General features: G+C 31.6%; 2 pseudogenes; both read right to left on the reverse strand.

Moving 5' to 3' along the window:
* Positions 1 to 6,207: 6,207 nt before the first annotated feature.
* On the reverse strand, positions 6,208 to 7,263 carry LOC107261950 (annotated as a pseudogene).
* A 2,697-nt stretch (positions 7,264 to 9,960) lies between these two features.
* LOC8279597 lies at positions 9,961 to 12,312 on the reverse strand (annotated as a pseudogene).
* Between the last annotated feature and the right edge of the window lie 423 nt (positions 12,313 to 12,735).

The following is a 12,735-nucleotide window of genomic DNA, read 5'->3' on the forward strand; positions in this document are numbered from 1 at the left end:
TAAGCATGATTAGTATTTCTTTAAAATTATTTGATGGTATCTCATTAGTTTATTGATTGAAAAATGCACAAGACTTGATACAAATTTGAACATTCAAGTGAGCTTTTGAGCCTAAAAGCAGTTCATTATATTTTGCTTTAATTATTTTTGTTGAGTGTTGTCAAACTTAGTGTGTTTATTCTAGAACTTGCTTGGGAATGCATGTTGAGACCGCATTTTTGGATTGTTGCTTTAATATGATAAGGGCAATTAGGATTAACCAATTCTTAGACTCTTAAAAGACCTACCTTGTTGATTTTCCTTTTAGTTAACCACTTTGAGCCTATTTTCCATTTTTTTCTTTTCCTGTTTTTAACACATATTGTTTAGCCCAAGACCTTTTGTTTGTTACCCCTATTTTTCTACCATTGTCAAGACAAGGGGGAAAGTATTACATGGAATAAAAAGAAAAAAAAAAAAGGAAAAACAAAGGAAGAAAAAGTTGATATTTATTCCTTTCATGAAAGAAGATAATTGGAGAGTATTCATCAAATATATTAAATTGAATTGTTACATATTATTTCTCCAAAGTTTTTAGTGCTAATATAAGATGTGGAAATAAATTTTAAAGTTTTTGTAATGTGTTTTGTGGTTTTGTAGCATAGTTATCATGTAGGTAACTAACTTTTTTGTCTTGATTGTGAAACACTTTAATCTTTCTTTTTATCATACCCTTTCCTAAGCCCCATTACAACTCTTGTGAAGTCTCTTTAATTTTTGCATCTAATTCATGTGTAGTGGTGGAGGCTTGATTCATTAGCAAGCTTATGGTAATAACATGCTATGTTTTGATTCTGAGAGTAAATGCACCCTAAACACTTTGAGAGTATTGAGTGAAACCATGTTAGGGTATTAAGTCTTGTTGCTTTCATTTTGATGAATTAGTAAGATACTTGTTCTTTTTACAAAATTTATCCTATGAGTGTTATTCTCTTGATTGTCATTATAATTCAACTGTTTTTACTAACTATTAACTATTTGTTTTCAGCTATTCTTTTTATCTTAGACTTTTAGAAAGATGACATATTTCAATAATTTTTTTAACAGCAAGAATAATGTAATTCTTTATATATTTATATATAACTTTTCATATTTAATTTTGTAATGGCATGGCATCTAGATTTGAAGCACGTTCGAATGGTTTTGTGATTTTAAAGCTATAGTACAACCTCGATAAATTAATAACCTCGACTAAATAATAATTTTCTTCGGTCCCGATGATAGATCATAAATAGTTATATTTATTGTGTTTAATTTCCTTATATTTTGATTGGATAATGTCATTTATTGTGGAAATTGTGTTTATTCTGATCTAGGTGGTGAAATATTAAGGATTGAAGACATGTTTTAAAGCATCACTTGTTAAAAACTAAGTCTTTTGGAGGAATAGCGAAAATTTATGCAGAAGGTCATTTTCAATAAGGCGTGACCACGCCTTACAATCTATGAGCTGCTGGAATCTGTAGAATCGAATTTTTAGTTAAATTCGTGGCGGACCCAACTTTATGTTTTTTTTTTATCTTGAAAGTGCTGGATAAGAAAAATTGACTCCCATACTATTTAGAATTTTAATTTTTTTAGATTACCCTTTATCTTATCCTTCATTATAGGATTAAGATCATATCGAAAGTTTATTTCTTTTTGGATAAGGATTATCTTATTAGGGTTTAGGTTTGACTTCCTACATAAGGAGGCTAGTTCTACCAAGTAAAAGACGGCTGAGTACTTTGAGATTATTTATTATTTTTCTTCTTCTATTCCCTACAATTTTTTTCTTGTGAATTTTTACTCCACCATGTGTGGCTAAGTTTTTAGTTTCTGATTCAAGAATGAATAAATTCCAATTGTGATTTTGTGAGACTTTGTGCTTAGTAGAATTCTTCTTTATTTCTTGTTTTTATTGTTTATGAATTTTTGATTGAACTGACAACTCAATTTGATATTGATTTTTCTATTGCTAAACTTTGAGTTTATGATCCGTAATTATTATAAACGATTGACACAAGTAGTAAGGAGCTGGCTCATGTGTGTGTAATTGCGGCCTTTTCAAATTACATAGCTTGCATGATAGGCTCTAGGGAAATAAAGGAACAAGATTAATTCAATTGCAGCTATCTCGATTAATTAATGTTTGTTTAGTCATTCTCATTACTCTTAATGTTATCATTGAGTTAATATGGAATGCTATCGTGCCCAGTTGACTAATGGTAAGTTTTGATTTGGATGCTGGGTTTGAGTCAATTAAATTCGGAGAATTTACAGTTGTTGCGGCTTTTCCGAATAAGTAGACTAAGTACTTGAATAGAGAAATTGATATTTAAGCCTATGATCAGAATTACAATTGGATAGAAATTTCACTCTTGAATTGGAAGTTTGGTAAGATTGATTTTTATTTACTTTAATATTCAGCCTTTATTATTTTCTGTTTATTTATAATTTTGGTTCAAACATTCAAAATCTCCCATTTTTATTATTTAACTTTGAGAAGCTATTCACATTGGTTCCCTTGGGATTCAACCTAGTTTCACTATTTCTACAAGTTAGTTTAGGAAAATCAATAATTTATTTTGAAGGGCTTCGATAACCCGTTTACCCAACTTAGGCCAATGGGATAAAATAATAATTTCACTAAATTTATAAGATAATAATTTTTTAAAAATTTCTTAAGGCCCATTGAAAATATAAAATAATAATTCATTAAATACATATGAAAATTACATATACTCTGTAAATTCATAAAATAAAGCACTTTCTAGATAACTTCTATTTTTAAATTTTATTCTTTCCTAAAATATGTATCTATAGTCAATTGTTTCTTCTTTGTGTAATACCCAAAAATTTTATATATTTAATAATGAGTTTTTATTTAAATTAATTTAAATTAATTTTTATTTGGTTTAATTTAAAATGATTTAATGAAAATTTTAATATTAGTCAATTAAATGAATTATTTTTCTGTACCCAATTAGTTTGAAATTTTAAGAAATTATTCAAGTAAATTATTTGAGGAATAAATTATATTTTTATTTGATTATTCAAATTTTTCTCCAAATGTATATGTATATGTATAAATAAAATTATATATTGGAAAATTTTGAAAGAAATTGTAAAGGATGCTTTTATAAAAGAATTTTAGAGAAATTGGTATTTTAATTGATTAGTGGTATTAAATTTTAAGTTGAAAATTTATTATTTAAATTAATTTTGTGTTAGGACTAAATTGGAAATTTATTTTGGAATAAGGATTGAAAGTATAATTTTATTTTTATGGGATTTTAATGAAAATTTGTGAGTTTGGTATTTTTGCAAATATTTATGTCGGTCAAGGGTATTTTTATAATTGTGGATTTTTCATAATTCTAATTTGGCCCAAATTAATTATTAGGGGCTTAATTGAAAGGCTAAAAGAAAGTTTAGGGGTTAAATTAGAATTCTGCAGGATGAGATTGTAAGTAATTAAGAAAGTTTAGGGACTAAATTGTAATAAGAAAAAGTTCGGGGGCCTAATGTCGATATTGAAAGGAATGGGATCGGGGAGAGAGGGAGAGAGGGTGATGGCTGAAGAAGAAGAAGAGGAAGGCGTGGCGTGGGTGGCGCTCAGTCGTGGAGCGGCCGGCGAGAATGGCGGCGTCTGGCGGAATCGCGCGTAGGAGCAGCGGCTTTCGGAAGCCATTCTGGCCGTTTTCGGTGGCCTTTCTGGCCGATCTTGTTGGCGATCGGCTCCCCTCGAAGAGAGCTTCTTTTTGGCGGTAGCGGCGTCAGTTTTTGGAGGCAACCGGCGTTTTTGGATTTTTTCGGTGAGCTCCGGTGAGCTATAGACGATCAGAGGACGTATCCCGAGTCTCCTCAGCTCAAGCTTCGCAATGGCACCGGTTTCGTGGCGATCGGACTTCGTTTGCAAATCGACAGCCGAGAACATCCGAAAATTCTCTCTAGATGATCGGGAGTCAAATCGGAAAATCAGAAGCAGGGATCGTCGTCAGTACATCGTTTCAAGTCCGATGGTGAGTTCGGATCGTCGATCGGACTCCGGCGGCCGGAGGCGAGTCGATCGAGCAATCGAGCGTCTCGGTAATTTTTCTCTGGCCTGTAATTTTGGAAATTCTTGGTTTAATTGTGTGTCTATTGGATTATATTGAGTATTTGATGATATTTGTGAGTCAAAAAAATAATTGTCTGTCAGTTTGCCTGCCTCGTATTTTGTGCTGTGTGGCGGAGTCGGGAAATAGTGAAGTTTGGGGACCCGACTCCCGTTGTTTGAATTGTTGGATTTTTGAAGTGTTTTTCTGGTAGGTCCTGGACCCGTTTTTATGGGGGGTAATGTCCGTGTTGTAGGGGAGGTTTTGCCTGATTTTCGTTAGAATTTTTCCGAGTAGAGATTCTTAGACAGTCAGTCATAGGAGTCTAAACCTAGGATTAATGATCGATTATTTCAGCGTTTTGATAAATTATTTTTCGTGACTAGATAGTTCGTTTGTTCGGCTTACTCCAACCGAGGCACCGGAGCAGAGTTAGGAGGTCGCCAAACCTGTGAGTTAAAGTCATATATCGCTTATGCACGTGTCAATGCATAAAATTTGATTTGCTACTGTGATTATTCATTTGCAATTTCAATTTTTCATTTAATTATTATTATTATTTGCATGATGCTTTTAATTACTATTTAAATATGTTTTTCCTTTATCACCAATTTTAATATTGCATGATGACTCAGGATGTGACGGCAGTAGAAACATAGGAGTTGGATGAGTGTTCCAATATAATCTGAGAGAGATAGGGAAAGGGTAAAGAGGTAAAAAAAATTAAGAAAGAAAGATTAGGACCTGCCCTGGTCGAGCATCGCTTTCTGGGCTTAGTAGAGTGTGGTTGCCGGAGTAAAGGTCCTTGGTCGAGCATTGCTCTCTGGGCACCGGCTTATTTGGAAATTTAAGTGACCAGACTGGAGGTAAGGTCCCTAGTCGAGCTATGCTCTCTGGGCGCCAGTCTTATTGGATAAAAGAGCCGAAAGGTTAAGGCTGAGAGTCAAGTGACCAGACTGGAGGTAAGGTCCCTGGTCGAGCTTTGCTCTTTGGGCGCCAGTTCTGTTGGAATGAGAGATTGAGATGTTAGAGTTGAGATTAGTCTAGATGTAAGTGTTGAATTTAAATCGAGATGTTAGAGTTGGGATTAGGATTCTACTGAAGTACTCCGTCCCGTTGCATGTGGAATTATTTTTGTATAATCATGGCATGACACGTATGGTTAGCATGATTTATTAATTATTTTAAAAATTAAATAATGTGTTATTGAGATGTTTGAAACTGTTTTAGATATATGATTTTAGCTCACTCTCGGGGTAGTCTCCATTTCTTTATTTTTTCAGGATTCGTATTTGTTAGTCTTCCATGACTCTTACTCAGTAACTTGACTTCTTCATCATCGGGTGGTGTTTGATTTGGTATGTCAAATTGTAAAAATCTTAGATTCTCCATGATTGCAATAGTAGAGGTATCAGTTGTAAATTTTATGAGTTTGGTCTCGCCTAATTTTTCCGGGGCAAGTAATTATGTAAAATATAACTATTAAGATAATTTGTGGCTTTAATAATATTAATTTGAGATGAGATTTGTTTGAGTTGTGAGTTTCAGGCTTACTACGGGATTCGGTGGCTCTACGCCTACCCATTCCCTAGTGCCAGTCACGGGCCCACAGGTGGGGTCGTGACACTTTGCAAGTGAACTAAATTCAATTTCATCTTTAATCTTTTGCAAAGTGTAGACCACAACTGGTATTATTTTTCTCATGTTGAAGCAAGTAATTTTTCAAGGTCTCCACCGTAACAAAAGCCTCTTCTGGAGAAACATATGGTAAAATATTACTATCATCTGGATCTTGATCATCATTAGATGCCACACCCATTACTCCTTCAATAATTTCTTTATCTGTTGGTGATTCCATTAAAGCTTCATTTTTACTAGGATAATTCAAAAAATGCTCAATGTTCATGGCAATTTCTACAGTGCAAATTATAAATAACTTCTTCAATTCCATAAATCCTTTCAACATCACCAATTTCTAATTCTAGAGGCATACCTTTTCCAGATCGAATCTTACAATTTTTGAAATAATTTGTAATGGTTATTGTCTTTACATCAATATTCTAAGCAGCATTAATAAAACTAATAGCATCTAGCACATTAATTTTTCAGGATTTATTGCTCCCATCTCATAGCCTTTCAAAATGCTAGAATAAAAACGATGCTGATAATAAACTTTAGGTGTTCGAATAATTTCAGCATCACATGATTGAATTTTTTATGTTATATTTGGATGCAAAAAGAATAATTCAACATTTTTTAAGCCTTCGATAATATTGGGATGGGCTAGGCAATTGTCTATGATAAGCAGCACCTTTTTACCGGTTATTCTATTGTCAAACCAACGAACAAATTCTTGAAAAAGTAATCCAGTCATCTATGCTTTCTTGTTGGCTCGATAATGACAATTAAAATTGCCAATATTCATATTTTTAAAGCATCTGGGATTAGCAAACTTACCAATAATCTATAAAGGTACTTTATCTTAACCATCCCCATTTCAACAAACAACAACAGTAAGTCTTTCCTTTTCCTTTTTCCGTCATTCTAATGGCTTTGTAGCTAGTGAATGATCAACTTACAAACGATAAGATAATCATGTTTCATCCATATTATAAATATCATTCCAATGAAACTTGTCCAATTTAGCTTGAATTTCAAGTAAAGCATTTTCAATATTCTCCATCACAACTGAACCACTTTCATTGAACTTTCTATAAGACTTAATCCCATGTCTCGCCTTGAACCGCTCTAGACAACCACTTGAGAAGTTAAAATCTGAATTTGCATCACCATACATTTTCTGTAGAAACTCTTTTGCTTTAGTTTGAATCATTTCTCCAATCATGTACACTTTCTTTTGATATTGGAGAAACCACTCATACAATACTTTTTCTAATTCGGGATATTTGGCTGATTTGTGCCTTTTAATATTGCTATTTGTTATTTCTTTTTTGACAAATATTTTACTGACCTTTTGAGAGTATTTGATATTGTTCCTTGGCTGAGGGAGAGACCAAACTTTTGTTAAACCCATTGTTGCAAATCTTTTTGACTTGGAGGGATGCTCATTTTTGTACTCACATAATGCTTTTCGCATCTCATCTATTAGTGTAGATTTTCTTACACATTTCAAATGAGAAGCCATAGACGAGACGATATATATGAATTTTTATATTTTGAAATATAAAATTAAAGTACATATTTCTATTTATAAACATTTTATTATGTACTTGAAACACTTCATATTCTAAAGTACGTACATGCATACATTACATTTTAAACTACTTCATTCTCAAAATTAGATCTGATGCAATATACCATCGTCTACCATGCATCTAGAATATCAAAAATTATTTCTAAATTCTTTATTTTCTTCATTAATTTTATATAAATTTAATAAAAAATGATGTATAAAATATTAACTATTCTCTAAAATAATAAATATTAATTTATCGATAAATTAATAAAATATTAATTTATCAATAAAATAATAACCTCTATAAGATAATAATTCTTTCTAGTCCCAAGGTTATTATTTTATAGAGGTTCTACTGTAATGTCTATTAGCTATAAAGTGCTGATAATGAATGCTTGTCACATATTGCAGTTTAAGAAATCAAGAATTTAGAGTAATCTTTAAACTACATTTAGTTGAATATTAAATAATTTAATTTATTTAAAAATATTAAAAATAATAAATTGAAAAAATATTTTAATAATATAAAATATATTAAATTACTAAATTCATTTAAAAATATATTTGACTGTACTTAATATCGTATAAATTTAATTATATATAGTTATAAATAAATTTTTATTTTATTTAAAGACTATAAATATTAAATTATAATTAATTTTATAGATATTAACCGAATGAAATATTAATAATGTTAAAAATGATCAAGCAAAGCGATTAAAATTCAAGACTGAATAAAGCAGTACCATTGGAACAAGAGAATTTTTATGGAGAGGTTAATTGATTAAAATACACAAAGGACTAATGGATAACACCAAGAAGACATGAAGATATTATAGTGAGGTCTTTAGTTCTTTAATTGTTGAATAGAATTGATAGTTTTGTCCACTAAAAGATATTTTAAATAAAACTTTCTCTTCTTAAGAAATTAAGTGATAGCACACATAAATTTTATCTAACTATAAATATATTTTAAACTAAACTAAATTTTAAATAAATTTTATTTTTTAATTTGATCTCAATTTCGAATTTTCTTTTTTTATTTATAACTAAATGAAAAGACAAACTTAAGATTAAACCATTGTGGCTACTATGATTAGACTTTTTCATTTTGGTTATCCTGTTTCAGTCATCTCCTAAAATCAAATTTCTATAACTGAACTTAAAAATTTAAAGAGATCTAATTTAAAAATAAGCAGAGGATACTATTGGATAGATTTTGAGCTAAAAGACTAAAGCAAATAGTCATCACTAATCTTAAAGTTCCTGCTCTTCTCTCTTATCTAGAAAAGCTTAATTTATTTTGCATATAGAAAAAATATTAATTATCAATATTGCTTTTGAAAGCTATGATTGAACTAAGAATATCCCTAACTACATACTATCATTTATTTTTTACCTAATAAATTGCATTACATGTGTAATATGATAATTATTATCTTATAAAAAATGATAATTGTTAGTTAACTAAAATTAATAAATTGGGTACTAGAATTTAACTTATTTTAGAGATGAACTTCAAAATTTCAATCTCACTAATGTTAAGTTTCTTCTTTCATATACTAGAAAAATAAAATCATAAATAACCAAATTAATTTAGAACAAATTATTTTTTATCAACTAATTTTAATAAAATAATATAGTTCAAAAAATAAAACAAAATCATGAATGATTTGGGTTTATCGGTAATTTTTTCTTATTCATCAAACGTAAAATTAAGAAATTCTTTTATCTAATTTTAGTATATATTTTTATTTATACACCAAACCGATAGATGATTGACGCATATTCATTAGTTCTAAATAAAAAAGTATGTGTCAGTTATCTAATTCCAAAATGTAAAACATTCATATATTGTTAATATTTTTTATTAATTTTGATGTATATACGACATCTAGGATAGAAATTTTTCTAAAATTAATTGTTGCATCTAGCTAACTCTCAGCACACCGATAAGAGTTCCTCCTCCTTCTTCCAGGAAAGGAACTTTAGACCAATTTATGATAAAAAAGAGGAAATCTCTTGGGCGTTGAAGTATGAAATAAGCTTTGATTTTTTCACCAAAAAAAGAAAAAGCTTTGATCTTACGTCAAATGATTCAAGTATTTACTTTTTCCTGTATGAAAGCGTCACAATGCAGATAACAAACCTGATTATATTCAAGAGATACGAGATTTCTTTTCTTTCTTTTTTTAAATCAGTGATTTTTGAATTCCAACACTCACTTTAGAGTAATCACGTCTGTTAGGCTAAAACACCAGTTAATATGATAAGAATTCTGATCAGTATTAATATTAATAATAACAAAATAAATAAATAAATAAAATAAACAGATATAAAAATATTCATATGTATAATTATTTTATATTTTAATATTAAATGTTTAACGCATTCTTCATAATTTAAAATTAATGAACAACTAATTAATATCTCAATCGACTAGATGAACAAGAAAAATTATCACTTTCTTTCTTGAGCAGAAGTGGAACATTGGATGCATGCATCAGTCGTTTATAAATAATAATATGACTGAAATTGCATGGGACACCATTAACATGCTAGCTAACAGCAGCAAAGATTCCTACGTTAATTATTAACAAAGAAGGATAAGGTGATACTATTCATCACCAATCCCTTAATGTACCTTTACACAGAATCAACACCACCCTTCACGCCGGACTTCTGCTTTGTTTTCCCACCGCACAAGCTCGGCTTGTAGCCTTCCTCAAGGATTTTCTCAACTTCCTCGAACTTTAAGCCTTTGGTTTCAGGCACAAACCGATAAATGAAACAGAGGGAAATGCATGAAATTACAGCAAATACAAAGAAAGTTCCCCCAGCACCGAGATTCTCCGTGAGAGTTAAATAAGACTCGCTCACTATGAGATTGGAACTCCAATTGGATACTGCAGCAATCCCCCCACCAAGGCCTCTGTACCTCAAAGGGTATATTTCTGAGTTCACTATCCATGGTACAGTACCCATCCCAGGTGCATAAACAATTATATATAGTGCGAGCAGTATAACTGCAAGAAATCCGAATCTACTTGGGCAACCTTGCTCAAAGAACACACCATGTTCTGCCTTGCATGCACTCTTTAAGTCCTTGGTTGCAGCCACGCATGCTCCGGGAAGGAACTGATCACGTAAAAAAAAAAAAGCAAAATCCAGAACCCAATTACGATTCATCGTAAAGAAAGAATAATAGAATCGAGTTTTGGCTAACCGCAATGGGTTAATGAACTTACAGTGCTGGCGGGATTAGAACAGAAGCCACAATCTACATTCAGACAAGACATGCAGTTCCATTTCGATGCATCAAACGCTGTGACATATTTCGGACAAGTAGAATGGTAGGAGCATAGTACATGACTGTGTTAATACATGACTGTGTTAATACCCACAAACTGTTGAGCAACTTGAACAGTGATGCCTGCATAAAGTCCTCTACGAACTACGGTGTTTTTAAATGCACCCTTTAATTTAGATATCAAGTTTTCATCAATTACAGCTTCATCTGCCTTTTCAGCTTCAGTGGATTTAGCTAAGGCGCTCATCTCTTTTTCAACTTCATCAGAAGGGTATATTTTCTCCAAGATTGCCCTTGCTTCATCTATCTTGTTCTGCGTAAAACAAAATAAATTCATAAAACTATAATTCTACACGCTACTTCCATGTATTGAAGATGAAATTTGGAAGACTGATTTATAACCTGTCTATAGAGCCATCTGGGGGACTCAGGAAGTGACCACATCAGGCAAAATTGAATTAGAGCAGGGAGGCAAGCCACCCCAACCATCCAACGCCAAGTTCCGCGAGCCTGCCCATAACATGTGCAAGGTTTATGAAAACCAGCTTGTGGGGTTAAATTGGACGGATGCTCACTACAGTTAATCCTAGTGATAACTTTTTTTTGTTCATAGAGTTTAATGGGAGGTGCGCAAAGCGATAAACTGTCACCGATATAAAGATTACGGACTCGAGAACTTTTTTAAGTCAAGACACCAATTATCTCATTCCTTAAAAATGGTCGTACCTTAAGCTCTAATTTTTGCTGCTTTTCTTAATTGAGTTGATATAACAGTACCTTATAATCTTGATTTCACCTCAAAATTCTTTTTAAAATAAAAGCTTACATGAGAAATAATTATGATTATAATATAAATAATGATAAGAGGAAAAAAAAAAAACAGTATAATCTCTATATTATACCTGAGTGAAGGCGAGATTGATAAGATAAGAGAGAAATTGGCCGCTAGTAATTAGCAAACCATTTGTGCTAACAAGCGCACCTCGAATTCTCGCAGGTGAGCATTCAGAAATGTAAAGAGGTGAAGTCATGGATGCCATTCCAACTCCTAGACCAACAAGAAATCTTCCAACAATAATAACCCAAGGAGCAGGAGCAGCAGCTTGGACCAATGCACCAACAAAGAACACAACATCAGCAGCTAAGACTGATTTCTTCCTCCCAAACCTGTCATTAATATATCCACAAAATGCAGCCCCAAAAACGGCTCCTGCCACAGCCATACTCACTATAGTCTCCTGCTCTCGTTATCAATAGTTTAAAAATCAAATATCTCTCACAGTAAGCCCCAGGAGGACTAAACATGATTCGAGGAACAACTTAAAGGATAGCAAATACTAGGATATAACCTGCAGCCATGTTTTTTCTTCAACGAATTGGAAGTCATCACGGATATAAAACAAAGCACCAGAAATGATACCTGGTTCACATTTTACCATGGAATTAATAATGAAAAGAAAATTTAAATTAAGGATTTTATCAAAACTTGAAATTTATTGACCTGTATCATAACCAAAGAGAAAGCCACCAATGCCTGCAGAGAGTGCAAGTCTCATAATCTAAGGAGTCGTCCATACCATCTTCCAACATTCTGAGAACTCTGTTTTGTCTGCTTTCAAAATAGCCCCTTCCACCATTTTCTTTTCAAATATTTCTCAACTTTGGCACAGAATCAAATTAACCTGACGGAATCTGCAAAGAAACAAAGAATATGTGCAACCCTTTTCACCCCTCTATGAAAATGCATTGAGAATATAGTATAAAAAATAAATAAATAAATAAAGGGTCACCTCTTTTTCTCTACTCTTTAAAGAAGTAAAACATAACACTCTCTGAAGAAAGAAGGTTAAAGAAATAATTACTAGTCAAAATAAGGCCTTTGTTATCCTTTATAACATTGTCTATTGTGAGTGTGTTTAAAAGATAAAATTCAGTTGAAGTTTTTATCCATAAGCCCTCAGAATATTTTCTGTTTCAGATAATTTATTGAATTCGTTAGAAGAAAAAAAGAAAGTTTAGATAATTTTTTTCAGAGTTTGAAAGTGCATTAATAAAGAGATTACAATCTCGTTATCAAATTTCTTTTATGAAATATCTAGATTGATTGAATT

The sequence above is a fragment of the Ricinus communis genome, chromosome 8 (genome assembly GCF_019578655.1).
Source record: "Ricinus communis isolate WT05 ecotype wild-type chromosome 8, ASM1957865v1, whole genome shotgun sequence".
Lineage (NCBI taxonomy): Eukaryota > Viridiplantae > Streptophyta > Magnoliopsida > Malpighiales > Euphorbiaceae > Ricinus > Ricinus communis.